Source organism: Protopterus annectens, chromosome 5.part0 (assembly GCF_019279795.1).
Source record: "Protopterus annectens isolate FY-2018-M chromosome 5.part0, PAN1.0, whole genome shotgun sequence".
Classification (NCBI taxonomy): domain Eukaryota; kingdom Metazoa; phylum Chordata; order Ceratodontiformes; family Protopteridae; genus Protopterus; species Protopterus annectens.
In genome coordinates, this window is record NC_056735.1 from 1870699733 (window position 1) to 1870714726 (window position 14994).

Here is a 14994-nt window from a genome sequence, read left to right on the forward strand (position 1 = left end):
TTACCAACATGGGAAATCGATGCTCCACACCTATGGTCACCCCCTCGTTAGTCACGTCTGACCATAAGCTAATCACCCTTAACATCCACATCCCACCCCCACCCCCCAGTAAGGAAACCTCCATAAAAAACTTCTACAAAGCTAAGTTCATCCTACTCAAGCCAGAAATGACAAACTTCATGACAGCCATGTAGGCGGGAGCTGAAAGTTCAACTGCTGAATCCTACACTAAGGCACTGTACGAGCACATCCACTCATGCATAAATTGTGCCATCCCAAATAGAACCAAGATGCTCTCATCCAAAAAAAGAAGCCAATCTGGTGGTCCCCTGCCATAAACAAACTTTACAACAAAAGGAAGAAACTGTTGCAGAAAAGAGGAAAACCCCAGGATGCAAAAAACTTCCTTACCAGCCTCAGTAAGAAACTGAGATCCCTCATAAAATCCTCCAAAGCTAGTTACGAAAATAAAATTGCCAAAGATTCCAAAGACAACAACAAGGCATTCTATAACTATGTCAAGAATCTAAATGGCAATGCTCAGATCTGCTCTGAGCTAAAACAGAATGGCATTAAATATACTGATCCCAAGGATATTGCCAATATCCTGGCAGATCGATTCAGTGCCAACTTTACCCCCCCTCTCACCCCCTAAATGGCCCATTTCAATACCAGAAGATTGCCAAATTCCGGTAATAATGGCCACACAGGTAAAAAACGCACTCTCCAAAGCTAAGAATACAGCATCCATGGGACCAGATGACATCCCGGGCTGTATACTACATGAACTACAATATGAACTGGCACCTCACCTAAGTGTCATGTTTAATCATAGCCTCACCTCAGGTTTCGTGCCCACTGAGTGGCACACAGCTACAGTTATCCCACTCCACAAGGGGGGATCCACCTTGGATCCCGGAAACTACCATCCCATCAGTCTGACAAGCCTTATCTGCAAGGCCATGGAGCGTATTATCATGGAACTTATAAAGAAAGACATTGGCAACCTTCAAACACTGGATCCCACCCAGTTTGGGTTCGTGAAGGGCTGATCTTGTCTCCTGAACTTGATTGACTTCTTTGAATCAGTCTCTAGAGACATGGACAAGGGTAAGGTGGTCCACACAGCCTATCTAGACCTTGCCAAGGCCTTTGACACCATCCCCCACTCTGGAATCATAGATAAACTTACTAAGATGGGCATTAATCCCTACGTCACCCAATGGGTTGCTAACTGGCTTACTGATAGAACCCACACTGCAAAAGTAGCCGACTCCAATCCAGCTCCAGACAAGTGACAAGTGGAGTACCTCAGGGTTCAGTCCTGGGAAAGCTCGTGTTTGGCATCTACTTCTCTGAAGTACAGGCCAACACTAAGGGACTCTGGATAACAAAGTTTGCAGATGACTGCAAACTGGGAGCCATTATTGAATCCCCAAATGATGTGGATACTCTACAAAAGGGCCTTACAGAAACAGATGCTTGGTGCCAGAGCCATGGACTCAAGCTCAATGCCAAGAAATGTATAGTTATCCCCTTTGGGAAAAAACATGTATCCATGAATTACCATATAGGTGGCAGTACACTAAACACTGAAAGTTTGATAAGAGACTTAGGGACACAGGTGGACAGTGGTCTCACCTTCGATAACCACATCGCCACAACAGTCAGGAAATCCTTCTATGTGGCACACCTCATCACTAAGGGCTTTTCATCCAGAAAAAAGGAGGTCCCACTGTACTCATCCCTCATTAGACCCATTATAGAATACAATGCCCCATTTGGTATGTACCTCTCAAGACATCTGCAACAACTGGAAAGGCCACAGAAATACCTCACTAAAAGAATCACAGGCCTAAAGCAGATGCCCTATGCTGACCTCCTTAAAAAACTCCAGCTATACTCTATCGCATATCGTCTACTCAGAGGCGATCTTTGCTTAACATACAAGGCCATGTCAAACCCAGAGCTGTTGGACATGCTACACTTAAAGAAATCCCAATCCCTCAGAGCCACATGCTCCAGGGATCTAAACCTTGTCATCACAATAAACAAAACATGCTGGAGGGATAGGTTCTGACCCAGAGACTCCCCAGACTCTGGAATAGATTGCCCATACATGTCAAGCAGAGTGCCTCTTTGGTCCTCTTCAAAAGGAACCTTGACGATTGGATGGGAGAAAGGAAATTCACCCCGGGGATCACGTCAGTCGCCCTGCTAGACAGGGGTCCAGGGAAGTAAATAGTGTGGGAAGAAATAGCCAGGGAATTGTTATAGCTAGGCTTGTATAGGCCCTAGGGCTGATAGCCTAGTGCCAACCTATCAACTTATGAACTTGGATCATCGTAACCACAGCATATTATCGCATGAAGTAAATAGTGTAATAGTAAAAGACAAATTGGTAAAATTGGCTGAAAAAACAGAAGCTGTCACTACCCATAATTGGTGGAATATATTCATAGGGAGGGCAACATCAGGAACCAAATTGTTAAATTGGTTAATACATCCGATGTTGCTAGTCTAATAATGACAGTTTGGAATTGTTTAATATCATGCAGGTTATGGAGAGTTGCCATAACTCAACAAGTTATGATTGTAAATATGAGCAAAGTCGTAAATACTGTAAATGATAATGCTAATGAAACAAATGCAGTCTTTTCTTTAACTGAAGTTCCTCAAACAAATAAAAAAATGGGGAACTGAAAGAATATTAGTACTCTGCTCTATTTAGTATACACTGTCTTTTTAAACTGTTGCTAGCATGATTATTAGCTTGAATAAAGATCTGCAAGAATTATATGAAATATAAAGGGTTATTTTAGAAATAGTATAAAATGCAGAAAAATAGTAAGTGCGCTGGCAAGCATATATAGCTTAGTTAGATTTTAGCATCCATGTAAAGGAGTATGTTATTGAGAAGCAAAGTCTGTAAAAATAACTGTGCAGATGGCAGCTGGAAGGACATCAACAAAGTGAAGAGATGTAACATCAAGCAAGATAACAGACAGTGCTGGAACAACATGTTTCAGATAACAGAGGTTCCTTGAACCACCAAACTTGAATCAAGGACAAATCATAAATTAGAAGAACAAAGAAAAACTGTTATACAAAGAAAGAACTGTTAAATATTAGACCTTTTGGTATAAAAATGAGAGTGTATAAACAAGCTTTGGGAATTTGCCATAGAGAGCTGACAGCATCTGTGTTGCTTGCTTGTAGATCTGAAAAGAAAATGTGACAGTAAAGCATATTAACTGAAACGGTTGTCTTCATGTATTTATTGTACTCAGTACAATACAGTAATAAGACTAGTTGATTACAATAAATAGTTAAATGAACTGTGGTATGCAAGCATGTAAATGCAAGTAACAGCAAGAAACCAACAGAAGGCAGTATATAATTTTTCAAACATCATGGCGCTGGTGCCATTAATGTCATGCAGCCAATGCAATTAATGTCCTGGAGCCAGTGCAATTAATGTCCTGGAGCCAGTGCAATTAGTATCACTGAGGCAAAGAGTCAGAAATAAAACTAGATTAAAGGAGTGAAACTGTGCAGGCAGTCTGTGAAGACAAGAAAGGAAAAATGCCTAAAGTGGAAATAAAATGGACTAAGGTCACACATTTCAATGCACTGCAAAAACATAAAGTAGAAAAAGCACATGAGATTGCATTAGTCATAGTGTGCACAAGACAAGGAAGAATTTAATAGCACCAACACTAGCAGATGCATTGGTAGGTTATATTTCAAGGCTGTTTGTGTTTTAAATCGAACATTTTATAATATTGGTGGGAAAGAACTCTATGCTGAAGGGGCTATTTTAAAAGGCCATTTTTAAACATTTCTACCTTTAAATGAAGGTTTTTCAAGGATAAAAGTTCCTTTATTGCATGACCCGAGTGAGTAATGATGCATTTTACTGTTAATTTGTGAGATACAGGAGGACAGTAATCCATGTGTAGAAGTTTAAATGTTAATGGGAGAAGTAGAAGAGGAATGCTTAAGCTGTATGAGCAGCCAGACATTTCTCCAATGACAGACCTTGGTATTCACTGTACGCAAAAGGGGAGATGAACTGTCAAATTTTGTTTTCTTCCTTTGGGCGTTTATCAGTATTATAAGCTGAGTTAAGTGCACTTAAAAGATGAGCATATTTGACTTTAGGTATCAAGTAGTTTATCCATAGTGTTTGTTCTAGTTTTGAAAATCAAGAAGTAAGAAATTATGTAAACCGAAGTACTCTAAAACTTCATCAGTGGTTAAATCAGCTTGATTCAAGTTCAAGTTTATTTAGATGCCTTCTGAAAACATCATACAGAATATAAGAAATCTAATAAAAAAAGGATAAAAGAATAAAAAAGACTAAAAGACTTAAGCCCTTGGTGCTTAAAAGAGGGGGCAGGTCCATCCAGGCACCTAAATATTTGTGAAGCTATAATATTGGATATTATGGTGTTACTTGGTGTGTATATAAATATAGAAGGGTTATCACAAAGCACTTGTAGTGTTTCTGGAATTATAGCAGCAGTCTTATGAGCACTGAATGCAATTTCTTTTAATGCTGCCAATGGCTGAGTTTTGAGATTTTTTAATAGCTGTCTTGCTGGAGTGTTGTACCAAATGTGATGACCTGTATATCATCTGTATACATTGCGTATTCATATATGGAAAGTCAACATCTACGTCATTACCATAAGAATAGTGTTAGACGTATTATCAGCCTCTGTAGGAAATCTGCTTTGCAGTTCCCAACTTTAGAAATGTTTCTTGTTACTCAAACCTCAAGTTATGTCCTCCAAATAGCTTTTTAACTTTTGACTACTACCCTTACCAAATACTTGCACTTGTAATTTGTGGTAGTCAATCGAGCTAAAACTCTCTTCATGTAAATCAATACTGCTGCGGTCAGCTGCATCTTTTCACTATTAGAAGAGTATCGATAGCTGAGTAGATTGCTGTAAGGGTATTACCTCATCTAATCTCATGTTTGTGACAGAATTTTACATTTAGTAATGTGCTCTTTTCAATGGTTTGAGGGGCTGAGCAGAAGTTGGTTATAGGCCTTCAGTTTTGCGGAAACTATGAATGTGGAATATTAGCATGGTTAAGTGATGAAGGAAAATTTTAGTAAATATAAACAGGTTTTGCTAGGGTATTTTAATTTGTTGAGAGCTTAGCAGAAGTTTGTTTAAAATGGGATGGCACATAAAAATGTGTCTGAGATCCTGTCTACATGCAGAAGACTGTTGGACACTTGGAATGTGGAAAGGTCATCTATGCCTGTTATACAGCTTTTGAAAGTGTCAGTTAATTAATTATTACTAGTACTTGTTGTATTGATAGCTATTTGAAAAGTTCTTTCATAGTCTAGCTTTGACTATGGCCAAGAAGGGAAAATAAGTTGGCATACATCAATACCGTGACCCATCTCAAAAAACAAGATAAGTATCATCTGCATAAAGGGTAGTCTAAGAAAGAAGGTAGTCACTGAATTGTGTGTTCACTCCCCTTTCTAGCATCTTAGTTAGAAGGGTTTCAGTAAAAAGCTCTAAAATCACTCAGAAGAATCAAATGTACTCATTGTCCAGAGGAAGAAAGAAGGACAATTAGTTCATAATGCATATACAAAACCTTCTGTTTGCAGTTTTTTGGAAAGTCATGTAATCAAGGAATCAGTTACTTTAGCAGTTGTGTGAAAACGTTTTAGTGTATTGCTCTTCACTAAGAAAGAAGGATATGGCATGGCTTCATATATAAGCAAAAAAACCTCATACTTCAAAATGTCAAGTAAAACTGATAAGCTTTGAAACATAGCTTTTTCCAGATGGGGCGGCAATAGGTTTTCACTTCCATAACATACAAATAAATGGGAGCACAGAAGAGTAAACTAAAGTGATGAAAGTGTGTACAATATGTCTGCATTATCTTTGTAAAACTGGTCCTGTACTATGTTAATGTTACAGACAATGTGATATTTTTTAATTATTTCTACTCCCACTATGCTTCCATCCAGCAGATCTCATTCACTTTTTCACCCTTAGACCCTTTTATTACCACCAGATGAGAGGGTCATTCCATGCGTCTGAGTTTTCTGTCACTTAAGCCCAGGTTTATTCCCCAGAGTTTCAAGCATCCAATGATGCAGAACTCCTCTCTGTCCACAAAGCTATCAGATCTGCTGGGCATGGTGTGTATTTATAGCATGCTGCTAAAGCCTGGAACACCTTACCTGTATCCATCAGGTCAATAAAACAATTCTGAAAGACTTCCGAGCCAAAATGTGGCTCTGTTCTTGCTCAATCCCAGGATAAATTATATCCCAAATATGAATGAATGCCTATTCAGAATTTATACCTCCTTACTCTCTTTTCCTTTCATTTCTTTTCTTCAATCTATTTCTTTCCTCTGACTCTCTTTCTAAATATGCCATAATCCTGTTTTTTTCTCTTACCTCATATTGCAGCTCCTGTTTATATTATACTAACTTACCTGTAATTTCTTTATAAAGTGGCTAAAAGTTCTCTAAATATTAAATCATTGTCATATAAGTTGTAGCTATTCTTAATCAAAGTTTTTTCACAATATGTTTAATTTGATTTAATTTTGTATTATTTTTGAAGACTGTAAAATAATTGTTCTCAAAATGTTTTGTAATACTTTGGAGCCCTTCTCCTCAGACCTCAGTTGAAAATGGGTTCCTATCCAGTTGGACTTTGTCAGCAATCACATGTCAATAAATAAATAATAAATATTTAAGAGTCTGAATGCAGGCTGGGTGTGCATTTTCCCAGATGGTCTTCTATTATCATAGCTTGTCATTCCCATTATTATAAGGCATTTCAACTATCATCCCTTCCTTAATTTTTCCATTGGGCATGTTAATATGGCACATAATTCCTCCAAGGAAGCTGTGTCTTCCACTAAACAGACTGCCAGGTACCTGAGGTCCTAACAAATTTGCTCACTGGTCTGCTTCCATATCATCTGGCTGACACACCAAACTTTCCTGTTTATGTATCTTACAGCTGTTTATGTACGTATGTCTATATATATGTATATATAAGTTGGCATCTGAGTATGTATGCATGTATGTGTGGATATATTTATGTTTGTATATATAATTTTGTGGCCCCTTTTGAGACTGGGAAAACTGTACCTTTGAGTCAAGTAGGTAATTAATGGTTGACGGGACATTAATTTGAATCAGCTGCAGGTAGAGCGATTTCAGGCTCATTACCCTATTTAGAGTTAGATTACTATTTTCCTGTGTTTTGAGAGAAAAAGCCTAAAAGAGTCCCATGGATCAACAAGGTTAGTCAAATGTGTCCCTGAAAGGAGAAGTTTGGAGATTATTGCTGAAGCCAGGAAGTGAAAAAGGCTATTACCCTGCATTCTAAAGAAAGTCTTATAGAGTTACTTGAAATACCTGCTTGTTTGGATAAAGAGACTGAAGTTCTCCAACTACTTTTTCTTGGCCACTGTAGGGTGGAGAACCTTATGTTCAGTGAGGAATGTGAAAAGCCAGAACTGAAATACTGAATTTCTTTCTAATGTTAATCCTCCTAATTTTGGAAAAAAGCTTAACTTGTTTTCATTTTCCATGTAAACAAACCTGCTTAAACCCAAAGAACTGTTAAAGGATGCGTTGTTTTAGGCTTAAAACATACTACAGGCGGAAGTTGTTACGGAATGTGATCAACAGATACTCCGGATGGAGCGGGAATAAAACAGATTTTATTTTTTAGTCTTCAGTTTTGTTTTTGCTTCTCAAGTTCTTGAGTTTAAGGGGGGGGGGGGGGGGCGGGACACCAGTTCAGAAACTTAAAAGTGTGTCAGATGACCCAGCTATGGTTCTGATGTGTATTAGGTATAAATCTACATACACGTGTGCATGTATATATATTATATGAGAAACAGCAGTGCTTGAACTGCAGAAGCACATACTTCACACAAGCAATTCACAGATTAGTACTCAGCTAACCATCAAACCCTGCACCTTGAGTCTGTAAGGTAAACACCTTAACCATTATTCCAACCTCCCATTCCTGTTGTTCACACAAGATCACGTTGGATCCACTGCTTTGTTAACAAACATACTCAGAGACATTATGTGAGACATGAGCAATAATACTGTCCAGGGTGGGCATTACAGGGAAAGAACAGTCTACTCCAGGGTGTTGTGAGGTCAATTATTTCCCTGTAATACCCCCCCTGGAGGGCATTATAATTTAGAAAAAGAGCTTTCACTTGCATTGTTTTGGATTTGTTTAATTAATACTAAAGCGTTTGTTTATATTTTTGATTAATGTACAATAGTAGTCCACTAGATCTTTGAAATTTGGGGTACAATATGTAATTATTTGGATGAAGGATTTTACATCCAAAAAATAAGTTATGTAAGCACTTAATAATAACCAAAAAACAGCAGGACCACTATTTTTAAAGATAAAAATTCACCAGGAGCACTTCCATCCACAAGCTAATGCATGACTTCATCAGAACTAATTCAAAGTTTAATGTCCGCTATTAAATAGTGTAACATAAATCTCAGATTGATCTATTTAAAGAAACAGGACAGTCTAAAACACATGCCATATTAGCTTGTGGATGAAAGTGTTCCTGATGATTTTTTGTTTTTAAAAATAGATTGCTACACTTTCATGTAGTGAAGTGGATGGTTTTACTCCTTGGGGTTTGATCCTGTCACTGTTTGTTACTACTGGGTCTGCTGTTTTTGGCTATTAGTTTTTGGAGTTTAAAGTATTTAATATCTACACACACACAAAATCATACAGATACACACATACACCCAGAAAGTCTCACACACACACACACATTGAGTGTTTGTGTCTTTCGGTTTTTCCCGGTTAGGGGTCGCCACAGCAGAACTCCTGTCCGCTAATGATTGGTAGTTGATTTTTACGTGCCGAGTTACCAGCCCTGATGCACAGCCTTCAATGAAGGTACGCCCATTCACACATGTCTCCACGCAGAAGACACTCTTGCTGAGAATCGAACCAGACAGCGTCTTACTGTGAGGTGACAACGCTACTGCAGCACCACCACAGCGGGTCTACACACAAACACATTGAGTGTGTACAGCTCAAATGTCTCATTGTGAGCTACTGAATACACTGATGCAAGCAATTATAGCCACAATACAGCATTTCATGTTATTGGTGTCAAACGCAATGCAAACACTTATCCACACGCATTCATGCATACACATAGACACATAGACACACACACACACACACACACACACACACACACACACACACACACACACACACACACACACACTTCCTTATAACTGCTGATACTGCAGTTACTTGCATTAGTTCTATTTGTTTATTTATTTTTCTTCTCACCGACTGCTGGCTTTTAAGAACTGTGGTTAGAGAGGTGAAAGGGAATAGAAGGTCCTTGTGTCTGCTGCTTTTGCAGTTACTCAGTTACTTGCTTTAGTTATGTTATGTTATGTTATGTATGTTATATTTATTTCACCAACTTGCTAACTATTTTATTTTTTTATTTCTCACACTTAGTGAGGTTAAACAAGTTGGCAGCCATTTCTTCTCCATCTGTGCTTCACAGCTGTTTAATATGTTGCAGTGAAGTTGGGAATTTCTTTTGGCTGGGCTGTCCTCATGCATTAATACCCTGTTGGAGAATATTTCTAGTCCAGCAAGCTCTTCATTTCTTATATTACTGATTTTCTAAGCACTGTTAGTCAATGTAATTTACTTCTAGATGGCTTTATATGCTCTGCTGTACAAACATTTAAAACCTGGTGATTTTCATAGTTTCAAGCCTGACTGCTGAAACCAAGATAATCATATTTTGGTGGCCTTTGTAAATAATGGTAGACTCAACACTGACAAATAATGTGCATATCTCAGACATGTGACTGTCTAAGCAATTGTTTGTTAGGAAAAGTACATGATTTTAAATTGTGTCTCATAGATTTTATAGTAGCTCTACAATACCACCTAAATTTTAAGATACATATGTGATATGTCTAGCTGCAGAAGTTCATCTGTTCGGAAAGTTCATGAGTAATGCTGTCTATAAACAGATACAAGTATCCTTGCAGTCCTGCCATTATAGTCATTTATAGGCAGCTTCTGTCTACTCTTCTGCAAATTAGCATCAAGCCATCTAAGTGTTACAGACCACACTGTGCAGTTATGAGGAAGAGGGATTCTAAATAATACTGCATAAGCTTTAAATATCATAGAATTAGCTCATGAATGTTAGTGCATTTGTGTTATTTAGTAACATTTAATTTAGTGTAATTTTCTTCATTTATTGGTAAAGATCCAGAGCTCTAAATCACACATGCTCTTGTTATAACTGCTATATTAATCTGGCTTATTTAAAAATGCATTCTTTGCTTTAGAGACTACACCTGTATAAACAGTTGTTAAAAACCATCACTCATGCTGAAAGGTATTTTTTTTTGTTCATTGTATATATCATGGTTGATAGAAATTTAGGATTTTTCCACTCATTCAAATGTTCGAAGTGAAGATTTGCAGAAGAACGGTCAATGATTAAAAAGTTCATACAAAGGTCACAATATATTTTTACATCTACACATTTTATATTTTTCCATCATTCATCCTTTAAACACTGCTGATGCATTTCTCTAGCACTTTAATCCAAAACTGACCAACCAATACGGCTATATAATGTTCCCATTTTTTATAATCTATGTGGAATTCTTTGCCTATTATTTTACTGCAGTGTTATTACTGGCAAGCAACGTAAGGTTTTAACTTTTGAAATATTTTTCCTTCTCCTGAGTTAGACATTGTCAGTGTGGTAATAGAACAAATATTTTAATCACAGGAACAATATAAACATAATTTTATATATATATATATATATATATATATATATATATATATATATATATATATACAGGGAGAGAGAGAAAGAAAGAGAGAGGGAGACATAATGAAATAATATTTTAATTCATACTGGAACTAACTAGTAAATGCTTTAATAAAACATGCATGTTTATTTTCTGATACATGACAAAAAGCTCATCTGGGATTAATGACTGTCTCATACACACTGCAAGTCTGTTACTCAAAGTGTATTTCACATATAAAGGATATCATAATGAATCTTGGTCTAAAGAGTCACACTAGTATATTCTTTCTGCTGCTGTAGTAAGGATATGTAAAGTGCCTTTAGTTTTATGTAGAAAGTAAGATGTGTGGTCATTAGATATTTGAGGTTTTAAAGGAAAGTCAAATAAAATGTTCTAGTAAAGCCTGGTGTACAGACTTTCTACCACCCAGCAATTCAATTAGTACTGCAATTTGGCACTGATGTGATTCCAGTTTTATGTATTCATTCATCCATTCAAAACATTTATTTATTTTTTTTTTCTCCCAGTTACAAGTAGCTCGACCTCCTAGCTTCAAGACTGTGAGTTTTGAGTTCTTTGGACTTGAGCACATGTAGAAGAACCGTAATATACTATATATATATATATATATGTATGTATATATATATATATATATATATATATATATATATATATATATATATATATATATATATATATATATGGGTCCACTTCAAAATCCTGAAAGCTCAAAATCCTGAATCTCAAAATCCCGAACTCAAAATCCTGAAAGCTCAAAATCCTGAAAACTCATAATACTGAATCTCATAATACCGAAAAACATACAGGACACCAACACAGACTGTATTGCAGCTACACTACACTGCACATACACTACTATCTATCCACTTACCCTAACCCAGACCCTTAAGGTCTGTCACTATCGCACACTCACCTCACCTGTGCCCTAACCCTAACTCACTTAACCCGCCCCTAACCCCAAATTCTGTTACTATCGCACACTCAACTCACCCGCACCCTAACCCTAACTCACTTAACCCGCCCCTAACCCTAACGTCCATCACAATCGCACACTTACCTGACCTGCTCCCTAACCCGAATGTCCGCACAATCACACATCAGTGTTGGTGTCCTGTATGTTTTTCGGTATTATGAGATTCAGTATTATGAGTTTTCAGGATTTTGAGCTTTCAGGATTTTGAGTTCGGGATTTTGAGATTCAGGATTTTGAGCTTTCAGGATTTTGAAGTGGACCCATATATATATATATATATATATATATATATATATATATATATATATATATATATATATATATATATATATATATATATATATATATGGGTCTACCCGAGATGGTCGACAGGCCATATGATCAACAGTCATTTGGTCGACAATTCATTTGGTCAACAAGCATTGTATGTGGGGGGCTTCAGATCCCACACCCCCCAATGTGGGGGGCTGTGCCCCCCACACACCCCCAACTGTATATATCAACTCCAGGGTCGCACAACATTGGGGAGTGGGGCAAATCTGCTTGTCGACCAAATGAGTGTCGATCATATGGCCTGTCGACCATCTCAGGTAGACCCATATATATATATATATATATATATATATATATATATATATATATATATATATATATACATATACATACATTCATATAGTGTGTGTGTGTGTGCGTGTGTGTGTGTGTGTGTATATATATTTTTATATATATATATATTTATACACACACATATTCACACAATTGGATATGTACACATGCGTATACATTTTATATGTGCATGTGCATGTATATACTCACTCAGACTACAATAACCAGAAAAAAAAGAGACACAGTAAGGTTATGCAAAATCCTCACAGACCTGACTGAAGGTTAGTACTAGGCTAACTGCCCTTGTGAGTCATTGTAAGCCTAGCCAATTATCTCTTGTGAGACTCAAACCCTGCACTTTGTGTTTGTAAGGCAAACACCTTAACCATTAGGCCACCCTCCCAACCCTAGAAATGAATCTTGGATTTATGAGGCATAGACCTTAGCAAAGACCCGTCACTACCCTGTTTTTTCATCTTTGACTGTCCAATAAAACAGCATTATAGTTTATTGAAATTAATTGCTTGGTAGAATCTCTGTTCCGGACTACAGAAGAAATACTGTGTGAAATGCTTTATTTGCAGTGAAATGTTGACTTAAGGCATTTTGTTAAAAAACATATGCTTGCAAAGATTTGTTTAAGTGACTGATGTGAACTTTACAGTTGTTCTTCATTGGGTCAAAGGAAATTATGTTTCTTTCTAGGAACTCTTAGTCCCAGTTAATAAGGTTTTGATTACCACAGGTATGACATCTGGTGTTTCATATTAATGCAAACTTCAAGAAGCCGCCCTGTAGCAATCAGTCAAGGTTAAATTAAATTAAATTAAATATGTTTAGAAAGTAGAACTTTGTTCTCTAAATGTGAATAAAGTAAAACTATAATTCATAGACAGTCTCTTCAGTAGCGTATAATGGAAGATATGTTTAAAAGGTATGGAAATGATATCCAGACTGTTCCTTCACAAGTTAACTAGTGCGTTTGGATTCAGAAACAGTTCCTGCCTAATTTAATTTCTACTGCTACATATAGGATAATGCTAGTACTGCTGGAAACAGGAATGCAGTATGAAATATTTACGCAATATAGCACAACAATGTGTGTTGCTCAACAATTTACTCAGGAGATAAATTGATAGGTTATCCAGTCACTGGTCAAATGAACAAATCACAACTGGAGTGAGAAAATGGGAAGCAGTTCATTGACATTATTCAACTTTCTTTTGTTACTATAAAACAAATTAAGATTACTATTTTTTATTTTAATTCATTTGATATGTACGTGTTTGCTGTGCAAAAATGAGGTCAATCAGGTACCTTGTGTTGACAAGCTCAAGCAGATTTACACATTTTACAAGTGAGCTCCCAAAAATGTGCATTCTGTTATCCCTTAGTAAATTGCATTTTCTGACAGTAATGTAAAAATAGTCATAGTCTAAGATGAAGGTTGCAACCTGTTGTATTTTGTGTGCTGGACTGGATCCAACACAAGGTGACCTACCAGCTACCTAGAACCTGATGCTAGTAGGAGGGCCCCACAAAGGTTAAAAAAAAGACCTATCCCACCCCAGTTACCTGCCTGAGGTAGCAGCGTGTGGTGCAAATTGGGCCATTCATCCAGAGTAATAATGATCTCAAGAAAAGAATGAGTTGTAGTGAACAAGACAATCATCATATGAGTCATGCTTTTTAAGTTTTATCTGTGGTTTCCTTCTCTCTTTTTTTTTTACTGCTGATAGTGTGTTTAGCATTTGGCTGTGACTAAACTGGACAGCATGACATCTGAGTTTAATGTTAATCTTCTGATTAATATTTTTTTTAATTTAGCTTGGTTTTGCAGGTGCATAGGAGTGAAATGCAATGTGCTTGGGATACAGCAGTTGCTTTGGCAGACAGATAACACTATGAGCTGTTAAAGAGTTGCTTCCTGTTGTGCAAGGTTCAATTCCCTCAGTCTTTGTTTGCTTCTTTGTGACTCTGACCAAGTAATTTTACCAGAGAGTGCTCCTGGGCTTCCCCAAAAACAGATACTTGTGTCCAGTCATCTGTCTCAGACTGTTACCAAATGTGTCACACATTTGTCTTTTGAATTCCTGCATCTTCATATAGTTGCTAATTAGTGCTTTATGCTTTTTCACTATGATTCCTAGCAGGTCGTCTTGTAGTTTAATTGGTTGCCAGATGCATTCTCAATAAATGTGAGTTTCAAGGTAAGAGAAGATTACTGATACTTGTCACTCTTACTAAGTCTGTTTTCAATGTGAGAGTATTTTGATTTGTTTTGTCTAGTAAATGGCTGTCAGCATATTTCCAGTGAACATTGAAATAAAAGTTTTAAATAGAATGCACACTGACAGGTTTGAGCAGTGTTTTATGGTAATTGGAAACAGACAACCAAGTAATGGGATATTGGTATGGCTAGTAGGACCCTGGACAATTACCCAGCCTAAGGCTTCATTTGATCATGATGAGGCTCTGTGTATAAACAGAATAAGTGAAATAGCTCAAGCAG